Genomic DNA, 15,069 nt, shown 5'->3' on the forward strand with positions numbered 1-15,069 from the left:
AATTATGGGAATAATCATAAATGCAAAGCAAGCATGTTTTTAATATACACAATTAAAATCATACAACAAACTTACATAATTCAATTTATATGACATTACACAATTAAAATTATTGAATGCAAAAAGTACATACAATAACACAATATATAAAATAACAACACTAGTTAAAAAGACACCATGAATGATTATTACAGGGTGTCCAAAACTTAATGAAGAAGAGATTACTCAAAATTGATTGGTTATGTACATGAATATAAATGAAAAATGAGAGGGAAACACGGCCATTTTGACTACAACTACCTGAGGTACATCTTGAAAGGATTTTCGCATTTTGTCTTCTTCACCTCTCTGTAAAGTAAGTTGATAATTTGTAAGGGGCACTTTAAGTTATTTTTTAAAAACATTTTCTGATAGTTATTTACTTTCCCTCTGCTATAGTTATAGATAGAGATAGGCTCCTCTGTTATATTTCTAGATTGACTTAGGCTTCTCTGCTATAATTATGAATTTACTTACGCTTCTTCACAGGCACTTTTTAATATTTCTACTTCCTGCCTGTTACCATACATTGCCCAAAGTTAATTTCACTATTAAAAAATCAAAACTACCTGTCTGAACTTAAACCCAACAGTGCCATATTTCTACTGATTTTTTAATGCAAATTTCAGCACAAAAATGGAAGGAGAACAGAACATTTCCTTTGAAATTGTCCTAGAGATGAACAATGAGGAAATCATTGAACCCATTGACTTGGAATTCATGGATGAATCACGGGACCATGAACTTCTACAATGTGTAGAATCTGTGGATTTCTTAATTCAATATGAGGACGTTTCTGACAGTCTTATGTTGGAAGTTATGTTCAGTCAAAAAGAAGACATTTCGGACAGTCAAATGTTAGACGTTCTATTAAATTTTGAAAAAGAATCAGAAAAATAAATTTATATTTAATAATCAAAAATTGTTCGAGACATTATTTATTATTATATGTAATTCATAAACTAGTACCAAATTGATTATAATATAAACTCAGACTTATAGTATACTGTGCAACATATTTCTGTCACATAATAATTTTGCTTCTAGTTACTTCCTTTCTCCCACTATATTATCTCCAATGTGTATTTGACATCTCTTTTTCATCTCCTGCCTCCATGTTGTTTCTGCTTCCCTGACAGACTATGGTATAGATTCCATATACCACAATAACTTCTGTAACAACATGCAAATTATCTACAGAGGAGACGGTGTACATTGACTTTAAGACTCAGCATTGGTACCTACATGTTGGTACTTAAAACACCCAAACAACACAACAAATCTATTCAGAAATACCCTACCTCTAAGCACTTTAAATTATTATTTTAGTGTTTCACTTAGTTTTCCCCATGTGTAGACATGGGGGAGGTGTGTGTGGGGGATGTGCGGGGGGTGTCTGTGAGGTATGTATGTGTGTGTGTGTGTGTCTAGGGGGATGAGGTGTATAGGTGTGTGGGGTATATGGATGTGGGTGGGGATATGGGTATGTACGGTGTGTGTGTGGGTGTGACTGTGTGGGGTGTTTGAGTGTAAGTGGGAGTGTGGGTGTGTGAGGTGTGTGTGGGGTGTGTGTGGGTGTGGGAGGTATATGTGTAGGATGTGTATGTATGAGTGAGATGTGTAGATGTGTCTGTGAGTTGTCTGTGTGTGTGGGGGGGGAGATGTGTGTGTGGGATGTGTGGGGTGTGTCTGTGAAATATTTGTGTGTATATGCATGTGTGTGTGTGTGTGTGGTGGAAGGGGGGTGAGGTGTGTGTTTGAGTGTGGGTGTGTGAGATGTGGGTGTGGGTGTGGATATGTAAGGTGTCGATGTGGGGGTGTAGGGTGTTTCAGTGTGGGTGGAAGTGTGCATGTGTGAACTGTGTGGGGAGAAATTACTATTTTAGTATTTCACTTAGTTTTCCCCATGTGTAGATGTGGGGGAGGTGTGTGTGGGGGATGTGCGGGGGTGTCTGTGAGGTGTGTATGTGTGTGTGTGTGTCTAGGGGGGATGAGATGTATAGGTGTGTGGGGTATATGGATGTGGGTGGGGATATTGGTATGTACGGTGTGTGTGTCGTTGTGAGTGTGTGGGGTGTTTGAGTGTAGGTGGGAATGTGGGTGTGTGAGGTGTGTGTGGGGTGTGTGTGGGTTTGGGAGGTATGTGTGTAGGATGTGTATGTATGTATGAGATGTGTGGATGTGTCTGTAAGTTGTCTCTCTGTGTGTGGGGGGGAGATGTGTGTGTGGGATGTGTGTTGTGTGTCTGTGAGATATTTGTGTGTATGTGCATGTGTGTGTGTGTGTGTGGTGGAAGGGGGGTGAGGTGTGTGTTTGAGTGCGGGTGTGTGGGATATGGGTGTGGGTGTGGATGTGTAAGGTGTCGATGTGGGGGTGTGGGGTGTTTGACTGTGGGTGGAAGTGTGCATGTGTGAAGTGTGTGTGGGGAGTGTGTGGGTGTGTGGGTGTGGGGTTGTGTGCATGTGGGTGTGTGTGGGACACACTTGTAGGTACCTAAAACAGCCAAAGAACCCAAAAGCTTTTTTCAGTGCTACCCTACCTGTAATCACTCAAAATGATTATTTTACACTATTATTTTCACTATTTTTCACCTAAGTACGCTCCCTGGTACGCTCCCCGGTACGCGTACCGGGCGCTCCCTCCGTGAAAATCGAGTCGAAAAAAAAAAATAGTTTTTTGTCCCACGGGACCCTTTTATGGCCCCCACATCAAACCTAGTGGGTCAGGGGGGGTGTACCCTGCCCCCTTTTGCTAATTTCCCCCTTTGATTTTTGCCACCTCTTGTATCTCAATCCTACCGAGACACAAGATGGCGGCCGCTGCTGACTGTTTCGAATGTTTACAGACACCCGAGAACCAATCAGCTTGCCGTGCGCAAGTCGCGTGGCGCGCCCGGAGCGCTCCCCGGTACGCGTACCGGGGCGCGCTTACAGATATATAAATTTTTTTAAACCTAAATTACTCAAAATCCACTGGAGCACATATCTTGAGACATAGCAAAGGCACATCGGGCTACCAGTCCCTACAATTTTGCCAAGTTTGGTGCAAATCCATTCAGCCGTTCGAGCTAAAACTACGACAAACCGCCCTATGGAAATTAACATGGGGAAAACACGTTTTGGGACCACCTTTTATCTCAGCCCCCGCTTGACGAATCCCCCCCAAACTTTCAGGGAAGGAGCGGAGAGCCACGAGGCAAAGTTGCTGAAAAATTCAGCCTGATTGCTCAACCGGCAGCAAAGTTATTCCAAATAGAATGTTGCGATTTCCCTATGGAAATCGATCCTAACTATATATACCTACTGGCGACCGCCAGTGGGTAATATATATATATATATATATATATATATATATATATATATATATATGAAATTATTATATGAAAAGTATAAAATCGGTGTTTACTATATATCAAAGTGTATTGCTTGTTGCTATTTTTTTACGCTGCTCTTTCCAAAAAACAAAAAAGAGTGCCCAGAACTGGGTTTGAAAAGTATTTTTTTAGGTTTTGCCTGCAAGTGCGCACGTAGTGCGCATTCGCTAAAAAACCTCTTGAGTTCTATGTCGGATGATGACCCGCCTCTGTCTCTCATTGGCTAGCTCCATAAATGGAGGCTAGCCATTGGGAAACAGAGGCTGTCAATCACGCTTTCTCGGGGAAAACGCGATTCGGGGGCGTTTCTCGGGCTTTTTTTAAGCCCCGCCCCTTTGTCCCGGGCCGCGCTGTGATTGGCTGCCGGCCCGGGACACCCCCGTGACGTCATTTCCCGGGCCGCGCTGATTGGCTGGCCGGCCCGGGACCTGACTTGTTACTTCCTCCCTCTTCCATGCCCGCTCTCTCGTTGAGGCTCCTGCAGCTTTTTAGCTCTCTATAGGCAAACCCACGCTGAGCTGCCAGCCCCTCTCTCCAGAGCAGGTACTTGCTGCTTTTGCCGACAGGTCACTCCACCGCCCTCCACGCTCCTGCCCTCTCCCTGCTCCTGGATATAGTGTCCTTCCCGTCCTCTCGCCCTCCCATCACTGCTCCACTGTTGCACTCCTTGCTCCCTCCTCTCCGGTCCCGGGAGATGGCCGAGGGCAGCTCCTGCGCACGCTGGCCGTCCCCCTCCTGCTCTGCTCCCTGACTGGGAAGCGGCCGCCCTCCGCCCTCCGCCCTCCTCCCCCAGGCACAGGAACAGGACCCCTCCGGCGCCACGCTCTCTTTGAACCGTTTGGTGTGCGTTTCCAGCATTTATCATTTCACCCTGGATAGCCCCCATGGCCGGGCACGAATGGGACTGGTTCCAGCGGGAGGAGCTGATTGGACAGATAAGTGACATCCGAGTCCAGAATCTGCAAGGTAAAGAAAAAAACATGTTTTCTCCAGAGCCTGTTTCTCATTCCTCATCTTCTGTGCTGTTATGTGGGTTGCGCTACCCCAGCAACAGCTAGCTGTGGCTGCTTTCACCGAGCACAGATCACAGCCAGATCGCTGAAAATGTTATCTATCATGTTTTTCCCTTTTCCTTGATAACGCCGATCTCCCTCAAAGCACGTCAGTTGCAGCGGCGCGTGTTGTTGTATTGCATTATTTATATTTGATTTGTTTGTGTATGCGTTGCTTTTATGACGTTCCTGCATCCATCAGGCTACAGGATTGTGTAGCAATGGGGGGGGGGCTTAGTCTTGGATGCGGCACGAGCCTCCGATGTTTTCCGCTCATCTTTTCTGAGTGTTTGCTGCTGTTACTACTTTGCACATTTTGTGTGGGCTGATTCAGGCAGTGTGTGATTGATGTTCGTCTTTGCCACTCTGAGGCTGCGGGGCAGTGTGCAGCGAACGACTCCTTCAGAATCAACAAAACAGCGTGTGTTGGTCTTAACACCCCTTTGGCGCACTCTGGCAGTCCTGGTGCGTGAGGGAGACTGGAGCCAATCAGGAGGGCTCTCTGAAGTTCAGCACGAGTTTTAGCACAAGCAGCCTCCGCTGGGTGGTCCTCCCCTCTTATTAGTATAATTGATTCGGAAGAGAAGTGTTGCTGCTTGAACTGCCTCTCAATCTAAAATCACTCATTTCAGAACATCGCTGGCATGATGTGACAGAGAACTTCAAATGCTAACAACTTGCATGCTGCTTCACTTAGTTTCAAACGTACACATCATTTAACTGTTGTTATTTGTAGGGTGGCCGGATGGCTTCACGTCACAGGAACGCCGCCTTTCCATTCTTGCACTTTGATTTCACATATCAGAGCATTCTGGGAGTTGTAGTCTTAGTTAATTTTGTTTGAGTCCTTTGGAACAGCCAATACATGCGACAACAATGATATGTAAAATCAAATTTCAGAGCCACATGGAGATCCTACATATTCGTGCAGAAAGGATCTCTTTCTACACTCTAATTTATGCCATGTGACCACGTTATCCAGTCATGAATTGTAGCTAATAGCTCACTGTAGTCTGGGACTTTAGTTTCACTTTAAAACTCTACATACGAGTTCAGGCCCCCCAGCATGCAGAGTGTTGTTTACTTTTACAATTAGTATTGGCCCATAAAAGGGTGCCCTATTTATTACACCCTGTATTCCGACAGTTGACGAATGTAAATGTATTGGGAAGAAGCGCAACTAGAGCCAAGTTTGGGGGGCTAAGAAAAACTTTCGGGTGGTGGGGCTAATTCTTCCAGCAATAGACAGAGTGGAGCTGCAGGGGCTCTAAGAAGGGGTGAAAAAACAACAAAGCCTCAATTACTATAACTGCCCCAACAATTGGGCTAATGTGTGGATTTTGGTGCTTAACGCACCGACACGTCATATTATTTACTAGCTTGTGTGTGCCCTTGTAAATTTCGACATGTTTTAGCTGCTGACATTTAGTAGAAGAAAATGCGCCGAGGTGTGATGCTTATCACACAAATTGTAATTGAGCTATGTGTGGCAATAGAATATACCGTTTGCAGTAAATGAGACCCAGTTCCAAATGGGGCATAACATACAGATTTTGGCGTTGCCATATCCTGTTATGTATTGTACGAGGCATTTATCTCCAGGTAAATGGTGGCAGTTTTGACTTAGCAAAATATACCTGGGGAGAAGTGCGGCGGCTGTAGTGCTTGTCTCACAACTTGTCTCTGCCACGTGTGCTGTAATTAAGTAAACATCGCTACAAAAATAGCTCAGCACACACAAAACTGGTTTTACAAACCATGTATGCTGCTATTCAACAAAGACCAGAGGTCACGGGCCGACAAACAGTGCCAGGCCTGGTGAGAGGCGGAAATATTTTCCGTGGGTGCTAAAGAGGCCGAGACAAGTGAAACTTTAGGATTCTGTTTCCATAAAAGCTTCTTTCTTTTTCCTGCACCCCAGGCAAGGAAGAGCCTCAGTGTAATATGTCACTGCTCAGAAGCGAGCATTTTGAAGAAATGATCAGTATTTGCTTATTTTCCTTACACTAGGCGCTGGCTTCTATGTGGTAACAAATTAACTCAAAATAACTGCAAAAGACAACTTTGTTTGCTGTGTATGCTCTGGAGATGTTGTTAGCCACAAAACAAATCTAAAATGCCTGGAAAAACCTTGTGCCGAGCATTCTGTGCCTCAAGTGGTGCATTAAAGGCTGGTGCATGGAGTTGTCGTGCTGCTTCGACACAGCACCCTGTCCGATCCTGCTGAGATGGTGCTCCCTCCATCTTACGTTGCTTTCATACATATTGCATAGATCTGGTCGCCTTGTACGCTCTCCGTACCAGATGCCATGTAGCGTATGCAAGGGGTAGAGATCTGTTTTGATTATTGTAAATACACCAGGCAAAATTAGACCCACCCCTCACAGACTCCGACGAGCCGGATGTCCACACGTGGCTGAGAGCGGCCGGCGCGGCTACCAAAGGGAGTTCAATTGGATTTTGGCTAAAACAATGTTGACTTTGCTGGGTAACCATAATAAAGAGTTCCCAGCCCTGTGGACAGGCTAGACTGCTTTACTGGCAGCGCGGTAATATGCAAATTAAGCGCTGGGTGCGAGGCTCCTTTTCGGAGAGCACTGTGATCAACAAAGATGTCAGAGAGCTCTGCATGTGTGACTAAGTACTTTCATGCGGTGATCCTGGGTAAATCACTCCTTTCCCCTCTTTTCTTATTGACAAAAGCCGACAGTGCTTAGAAATCTGGCAGGCTGTATGAAGAACTATGTAAAACATACGGGAGAGATCACTCCGTTCAGGCTGGAGGAGCTGTAGGTAGCTGCAGTGTGTTATGATTATCTGATGGTGCCTTCTATCGCTAGTAAGGCTTCGAAAAGCTTTCTTAGCGTGATCGCCGTTTTCATGCTATTAACGGATTCAATGAAAACTATGCTGCACCGGCCTATCAATAAAGCTGCAGGGTGTTGTTTAAGGGAATGGCGGGGTGTAAAAGCAGAAAACGCATTATTTTAGTGATTTCATTTAGAGTTGTGCTATGGTGCAAAGTACTCACTCACTCACACACACTCTCACTCACTCATTCACTCGCATACTCACTCACACACACACTCACTCACACACTCACTCACACACACACACTCTCTCTCTCTCTCACTCACTCACACACACAATCACTCACTCCTGCCAGCCCTCCAATCGTAAGGTAATAAGGCGCCAGGGTGCTTGGAGTAGTCCAACGGTGTTAATGGGATCAGGGGAAGTGACAATTCCCCCAAAGAGTGGGTCACTCTGGGGAGTGGGCTCAGGAGAGACCCCTATGCCGTGGGCTTCCAGTTTGTCAAGCTTCACGCCCGGGCTGTGTGGGTGTGTGTGGGAGGCTCTGTGTGGGGGAGGCTCTGTGTGGGTGGGGCTCTGTGGGAGGGCTCTCTGTGGGTCTGTGTGTTTAGCATTTGCGAGAGATTATGCTATTGGTATTGTAAATAACAATGCCATTTATTTATCTGTTTTCAAAACCAACACATAAATAAAAATATTGTCATTTACAATGACAATAGCTCTAACTTTTGTAAAGGCGAAACCGTTGCATTGTAAATGCTTGTTTTTATTTGAAGGAGACCTGCTTCTTAAGACCTATAGTACTTCTATGGGAAGCACTTTTGCCCCTAGTGTGGAGGGACTCTTTGTCTATAATTTCGAAAAACCATATATTATAAGCATCAACAACCCTTTTACATGAAGAATGACATTTTGGAAACAATACATAGGCAATGTATTGATGATTTGGCAGGGACAAGAGGGTACCTTCTCCAACTTCCTTGAAAGGATCAACAACTGTGAGAAGAATAAGAGATTAAAACACTGTTCTGACAGTAATACCATCACCTTGTTCGACATCACAATCACTGCTGAGAATGTAAATCTGAAAACAAAGACGTACTACAATCCCACAGCAGAAAATACCCTACTAAAATTTGACAGCTTCCATCCCAGGACTCTCAAAGAGAATTTACCATATGGACATTTTCTCTATCTTAGAAGGAATTGTAGCCAAATCAAAGACTATCATGTCCAAGCAAGGGCCTTACCAAAGAAACGGAGGGACCACAATTGTCCTGAGAAAATAATAAAAACTTACCAAAAACCAGCATGCAAACAAAACAGAGATGCCTTGCTCAAAGACTCATCGAGGACAAAGATGGCTATACCTGTCACTTGTGTCACAACGTACAGTATGATTTCAAATGAAGTGACAAAAGTGATCAACAGACATTTGCGTATTCTCCAAATGGGCAAACATGAATGGGAAAAACCACTTTTCTCATTCAAAAAAGCAAGAAGCATAAAAGATTGCCTAGTATCTACTTGCCTCAAAAAGCTTTTTGATCACCCAACCAATACGGTTCTTTTCCCATGGGTCCTGCTGAATGTGCAAGTACGTTATTGTGAGAAGCTGCCTTTAATATGATGCACACTTATGTACATGGGCACCCTGCACCAATCCAGACAACCTTTATGGTGATTTTAGTGGCCTTAAACAAACTTAGAAATCTCTCTGGCAATGGAGAGTAGCCGTCAGGCTTAGTTCAGAAATAGAATCTTATATGCATAAATTAAGTAGAAAAGAACCACACAGTATATTTACAAAAATATATATTCATTATAAGACACTCACTAAAACATACAGATATCTCCTAGCCGGAGATATACACAATACACACAATACTTTTCAATAGAACATGGTAAGTAGCATACAATAGACAGTGGTCACCAGGGGGAGCCTAACTATATACTAAAATAATGGTATCCGAACCATGACTCAAGTCAAGATTATACCATACGTGCCCGGGACCGTAGGAACCACCTGAGGTAAGTAACCAGGAGCCCCATGGAGTCCGTGTGCAGAGTGGGAACACAACCACAGGTTTAATACAAGTCACTGGGTAAGTCGTGGTTGCAATTTAGAAGGACCCTTCCCAGTGGACCCTGAAGAAATCCTGTGTAAGACAGAAGGTTGGAGAGCCATCCCACCCATAGATACCTCAGGAACCAGGGTACCTACACCAGGGAAGCTTGGTGCAAAGGTGTGAAACGACGTAGGAAACCGCCATAATACTCAATGGAGGACTTCAGGAAGATGATGCAGCTGGAGAAGGTAAAAGAGTCAGTTGGAACCCAAAGGTGGACTCAAGTTGAGAAGTATTTGCAAGCAGAGGGGACAGAGTCTATGCCACTCAGGAATGACCAGGAGCATGGAAGACGAATGCCCACGTATGTCGGATGTTGCAGGAGAGGTGATAGTGAACTTGCAGCTGCACCTGTGAGGACCAGGCAATGGTGTGAAAGACCAGGAACTGTTCAATAGTTGTCCCACATTGGATGTCGAGAGTTGAGCGGCCGTCAAGAGCACCAGTAAACCTTGGCAACTGTAAACAACGTGGGAAGCAAAGAAGGTGCAGTGTCAGGACCAGCAGGGTCCAGGTGACTCACCACAAGCAGGGGAGTCAGGAAAGGCTCTGAGCAAACAGGGGAGCCCACAGAATTCAAACATGACTTTCAAAAGGAGCCACAGGCGCTGGAGTCGCCTGTGGACTCCGGCAGCGCACCAAAGAAGTAAGCCCACAATGCAAGTGATGTGGGGAGAATAAAGATATTGGACACTGGAGGTGCTTGAGGTGGGGGCTACTTGGAGCCCGAAGAGCTTGATGAAAGGAAGCCAACAAGCCTTGGCAACAGCAAGTCGATACAGTACACAGGATTCGGTTCCTGTGGCTCCGATGAGGGATACTGGCCTCAAACTTGGTGAGAGGGTAGGACAGGCCTCAAGGGATGTGAAGAACTACCAACTATGTTGTTGAGCCTTTCAGAGTCCATGGGAGCACAGGGTCATCAGACCGGTCAGCTTTGTAGCGGTCCCTACAGATGCAGGGAAGTGACTCCTTCACTTCAAGGGAGATTCCTTCAGGTGTCTTGGATGCCCACAGGCCATGGAAGGTTCCTGTATGGAGCAAAACCATGGACATTTTGGCAGACAAGCAGGGCGATGAGATCAGGAGCAGCTGAAGTCTTCCCACTTTCAGCCTTGATGCCCAGAGCAAAGTTCAGCGAAATCCAGAGTGCCCAGACGGTCGACAAAGAAGTGGTGTCTCAAAATGAATATTGGGAAGAGAAATTAGAAGGGGAATAAAGTCTATGAGTGTCACAATGTCACAAAAACCTTACATGAATCAGTGCTCAAAAATATTTAATAAATTCAAGTGAAAACAAGGTCGCTCAAACAATTACACTCACAATTACTACATTAAAAAAAATTCACATATACAATCAAGAAAACAGTGGCAGAGAATCATAAACAAATCACAATATACACAATAAACAATAGACAAATAATGTGATCTCTGATTTTTGCCATGTACAGTGCGTCGACGGCGTTTCAACCCAAACATTTTTTAAGGGTCATCATCGGGACAAATTAACTTCCAGAGCAAAACCGACCACTTGATAGACTTTCTACAAAAAATAATAATAATTTACACGTTGGTATAGACAGTGACATTTCTAGTGACACAACCGTTGTCATAAATAGGCTTTCCACCGAATAAGTGCAAGAAAAAGATTTAAGAAAAAATGTGTCAAGAAATCAATAAGAATAGGCAATTGTACCACATTCCAAGAAGAACAATTACCAATGTGATAAATAGGAAAAATGTGAGCAATAGAGAAAAAATAGAGAATCAAAAAGCTTGAGGACCGCAGTAGGCAGGCAGTGGTCCTTGAGAAATTAAGTGGGACTGAGGGGAGATCTGTTTTTTACTCTTTAATCTACCGAAAAGTTTCTGGGTATGGCTCATTGAACAAGCTTTGACTACAGGCACCGCCCCCCACCGGGATCCATGTCACCTGAGTATTATATAACCTGGAAAAGCAATTCAATATTGTTTCAAACGATCATTTTAAACCAGAATAAGTCTTAAAAGGTGGTTTGGCATATTATCGACAATTCAGATAAATCACTCCAGAGACTGCTGTATGTGGGAAAGGTTCATTTTCTGTAGGCAATTACGTGATGACATTTTCATGCTGAATAAATTGTTCTTAAAAAAGAGGTCACAGCCCCCTAACTGAAACGCTGACTTCAGAATGCAGGTGAATGAAACCTGCCAGTGCTGGAACTAACATTAAGGGCCTGATTACAATGTCGGTTGGCCTCTCACCCAATAACGTCCATGGGGGAGGCATTACCACCCGACTCGAAGTCAGGGGTCATGCGGACCGCTTTACGGTGTGACCGCCTTCACCGCGGTTGCAATGTGTATGTTTTGTATTGCACCATGTGCTCCGGGCTGCAGCACAAGCCGCAATGCAAAATATACACATATAAAAGATCCCTGCACTATGTGACAGGCACCATGCAGTACCTTCCACAAGGTGCAGGGATGTTTAGGGGGCACCATGGGTGCCCCCAAGCCACATATCAGAGGCCAGGGGGAAGAAAGTCACTTTCCACCTGCTTTTTCATGGCTTAACCACCATTAAAAAGCCAGGCCGAAAGGAAAATTGAAATCCCTGGTGCAGTGCCTGAGCAGGCACTCCCCTATTGTAGGGATTACTGTCCCTTCGATGGTCCGACGGGCTCCTTGAGCCCATTGAATCACCGGGGTGGTCCCTTCACCAGATGCCTCCGTCTGCTGCATTGTAATGCGGCAGGCAGCACACATTTTCTCCTATGCATTTTCAATTAGGAATGCTTGTACATAAATGCCTAAGTGCTTTTTTCTCTTATTGATAATGATGACCCTTTCATGGTTTTCTTTCCCAAAACACTGATGACTGGCCAAATCACTGGTGACATGCTGGGATGATTGATCTTTGCCTATGCATGAGCACCTATGATTATTTGTGATGGATGTTTTACATTGTTGACTGCATTACAAAATAACTACTGCACAATAATGAACTTGGATTATTAAGTCAGATTTTGTTCTTACAGGTATTGTGTGTCAGGTGTAAACAGTAAGTTACTGTTTCAGCCTGAAAATAGAGATAATACTCCTAATTTTTTTGCACACCTTAGTGCGTGTGCTTTCACATCACCGAAGGCATAGTTAACTTTGGAGTTTCATTGTTTGGTCCTGACGAAAGCCATTATAATCAACTCTATTTGGTGGAAACATGTAGACCAGTTGTTGGATGTATGAGTCCATCTACATCTCCGAAACATCCGCATTTCATTTTTAACCCAGCCCCAGGTTTCCATCATTAATATTCTCCTAGATAGGAGGGGTTTACTGGAAAAAGTTCCATAATCCGCCTCTTTTTTCACAAATTGTCACCAAATACAAGATCTTGCTCTGCTGTAGTCAGGCGTAGAAGCACATTCAGGATGTATTCACCACCCTATGTGGGAACACAATGATGAAGCATGCCACCAACTAGGTTGGTGGGGGAGGGTTCTTTTACAAACCTATTGGATTTTCCCTCTCACAACTCTGTTTTGGATGCAGTCTGCATTTTTTGAGACCGTTCTTATTGTTGATTTAGATTATCCAGGGGAGAAGGATGAGCTCTCTCAAACTCCTTGCTCTCTTTATTTGTTGAAATATGAATACATCAAGACCAAAATGACAAATGTCCAATAAGTAGAAGTCGAGATATGAACATTTGAAGAATAAAAGGGTTTCTAGCACGTAGAAGTAATAAGCGCCTATGGGGGTTATCTAGTCATGCTGGACCCGGACAAAGTCAACAGTTCAGGCCGAACACAATTGAGCACAAGCTGGGTGTAGGAGCCAAGTAGACCCGGTAAACAGATTACCTTGAACTTGATCACAACACAGAGATGCTGCACACAGTCGAGTGATGTGTCGAGTGTCGATCCCAAAGTGATGGCGATGCAACAGTTACAAAGTTAAAGCACCAAAGCTGGGAGGCATTAGTTCTAATGTGATGCACCAGGTTTCTCCATGCAGTCGAGGGGAAGCATCTGACTCTCCGACGGTGATGTCCGTTTCCGATGCATTGTGTTCTGAGGGTGATGCATTGGTTCCGAGTACGATGCGCCAATTCTGGGTCGATATGCCCGTTCTACTCCAAGCAGATGCACATATTTCTCTGGTGCGTGTATTTGGGTCCACATCCAGTGAACGAGCACAGCAGCAGGAGCAGAGACTTTGATAGCCATGAGTCTCACGTAACAGGAGGAAGGTCAACAATCTCTTGGAGATCGCTTTGGCTGCAGGGCAGAGTCCAACTATCCCTCTGCAAGGTCAAAGAGCAGCAGACAGCAGGGCTGCACAGCAGAAAAGCATGTATTCCAGATCAGCGGTTGCAGCATAGTGTCAGTCTTTGTAGCAACACAGCCCTTGTAGCAGACTAGCTGTTATTCTTACAAACGTTATTTACAGTGTCTGATTTAGTGGGGTCGGAAACGCAGTTCTTATAGCCAGTTGTGCCTTTGAAGTGGGGGTGACTTTAAAGAAGGGTCTCTGAAGTGCACAGAAGACCTTTCTTCCTAGCCCTGGCTCCAGATTAACTATAGAGAGTAATCAACCCTTTGTATGGGGACAGGACACTGCCTATTCAGGTGTGTCAGCTCCTCCCTCCCACCCTGCCCTGGATAAGCGATAAGAATGCAGACGGGCACTCAGACACCCCTATCCTTCCTGTGTTTGTGGCTGTCTAGAGGGAATACACACCTGAGCAAGATGTGTATTGGAGACAGGCTTTAGGCACACAGAGCTATAGGAGTAGATAAATGTCCACTTTCCAAAAGTCGGCATTTCTAAAAGAGTAATGCTAAATCCAACTTTACTAGTAAAGTGCATTTATCATTACCATTTCAAAGATCTAGAACGTGACACAGCTCCTCCTTTCTAACCAGGAATTACAGCTTAGTAATGTATCAAGGCATCCCAAATGTTAACCTATGAGAGGAGTAGGCCTCACAGTAGTGAAAAATTAATTTGGCAACAACCACACATGGGAGCGACTGGCCAGGATGGCGGGGAAACTGATACTGTACTCCCCTCTTATGCCACTTCCATACCCCCCGCAGTCACTTGTCACTCATGAGGCTGTCTGCCGCGAAATGCTTCATAGGAGGAATCTAACATGCTGGGGCAATTTATACCAAGAGGGTGTATTCGGGGTGCAATGAGATCTGCTCACCGAAAACAATGTCACCCCCTGGTGACATTCCTATATATAAGACTGAAACATTCAATCAGATTGCATGTCTCAGGTTTCCCCCAAAAGCCTCCCACTCTAAAAGCATTGTATACCTTATTTAAGATGACAGGACCAGCACATGCAGTATCCAGAATTTACCGAGCTGCACTATCAGAGAGGTTGCAGTCAAAACATGGAGCCAGAGAGGCTTGGGATCTTGACTTGGAGTCATCCCTGACAGACAAGCAATGGGCGTATTGATGTACCCAGACAGAAGGTTTCACAGCAAGCAGTCGCTTACAAATAATACACTTTAAATATCTACACCAGACTTACTACATATCCTCGCAACTGCACAAGTACAAACTCAGACCGGACGACCGATGTGAGAGATGCTATCATACAGGAGTAGACTTCTTGCACATCGCCTGGCTATGCCCTGGAGTTCATGCAAACTGGCGT

The sequence above is a fragment of the Lissotriton helveticus genome, chromosome 8, assembly GCF_964261635.1.
Source record: "Lissotriton helveticus chromosome 8, aLisHel1.1, whole genome shotgun sequence".
Classification (NCBI taxonomy): Eukaryota; Metazoa; Chordata; class Amphibia; order Caudata; family Salamandridae; genus Lissotriton; species Lissotriton helveticus.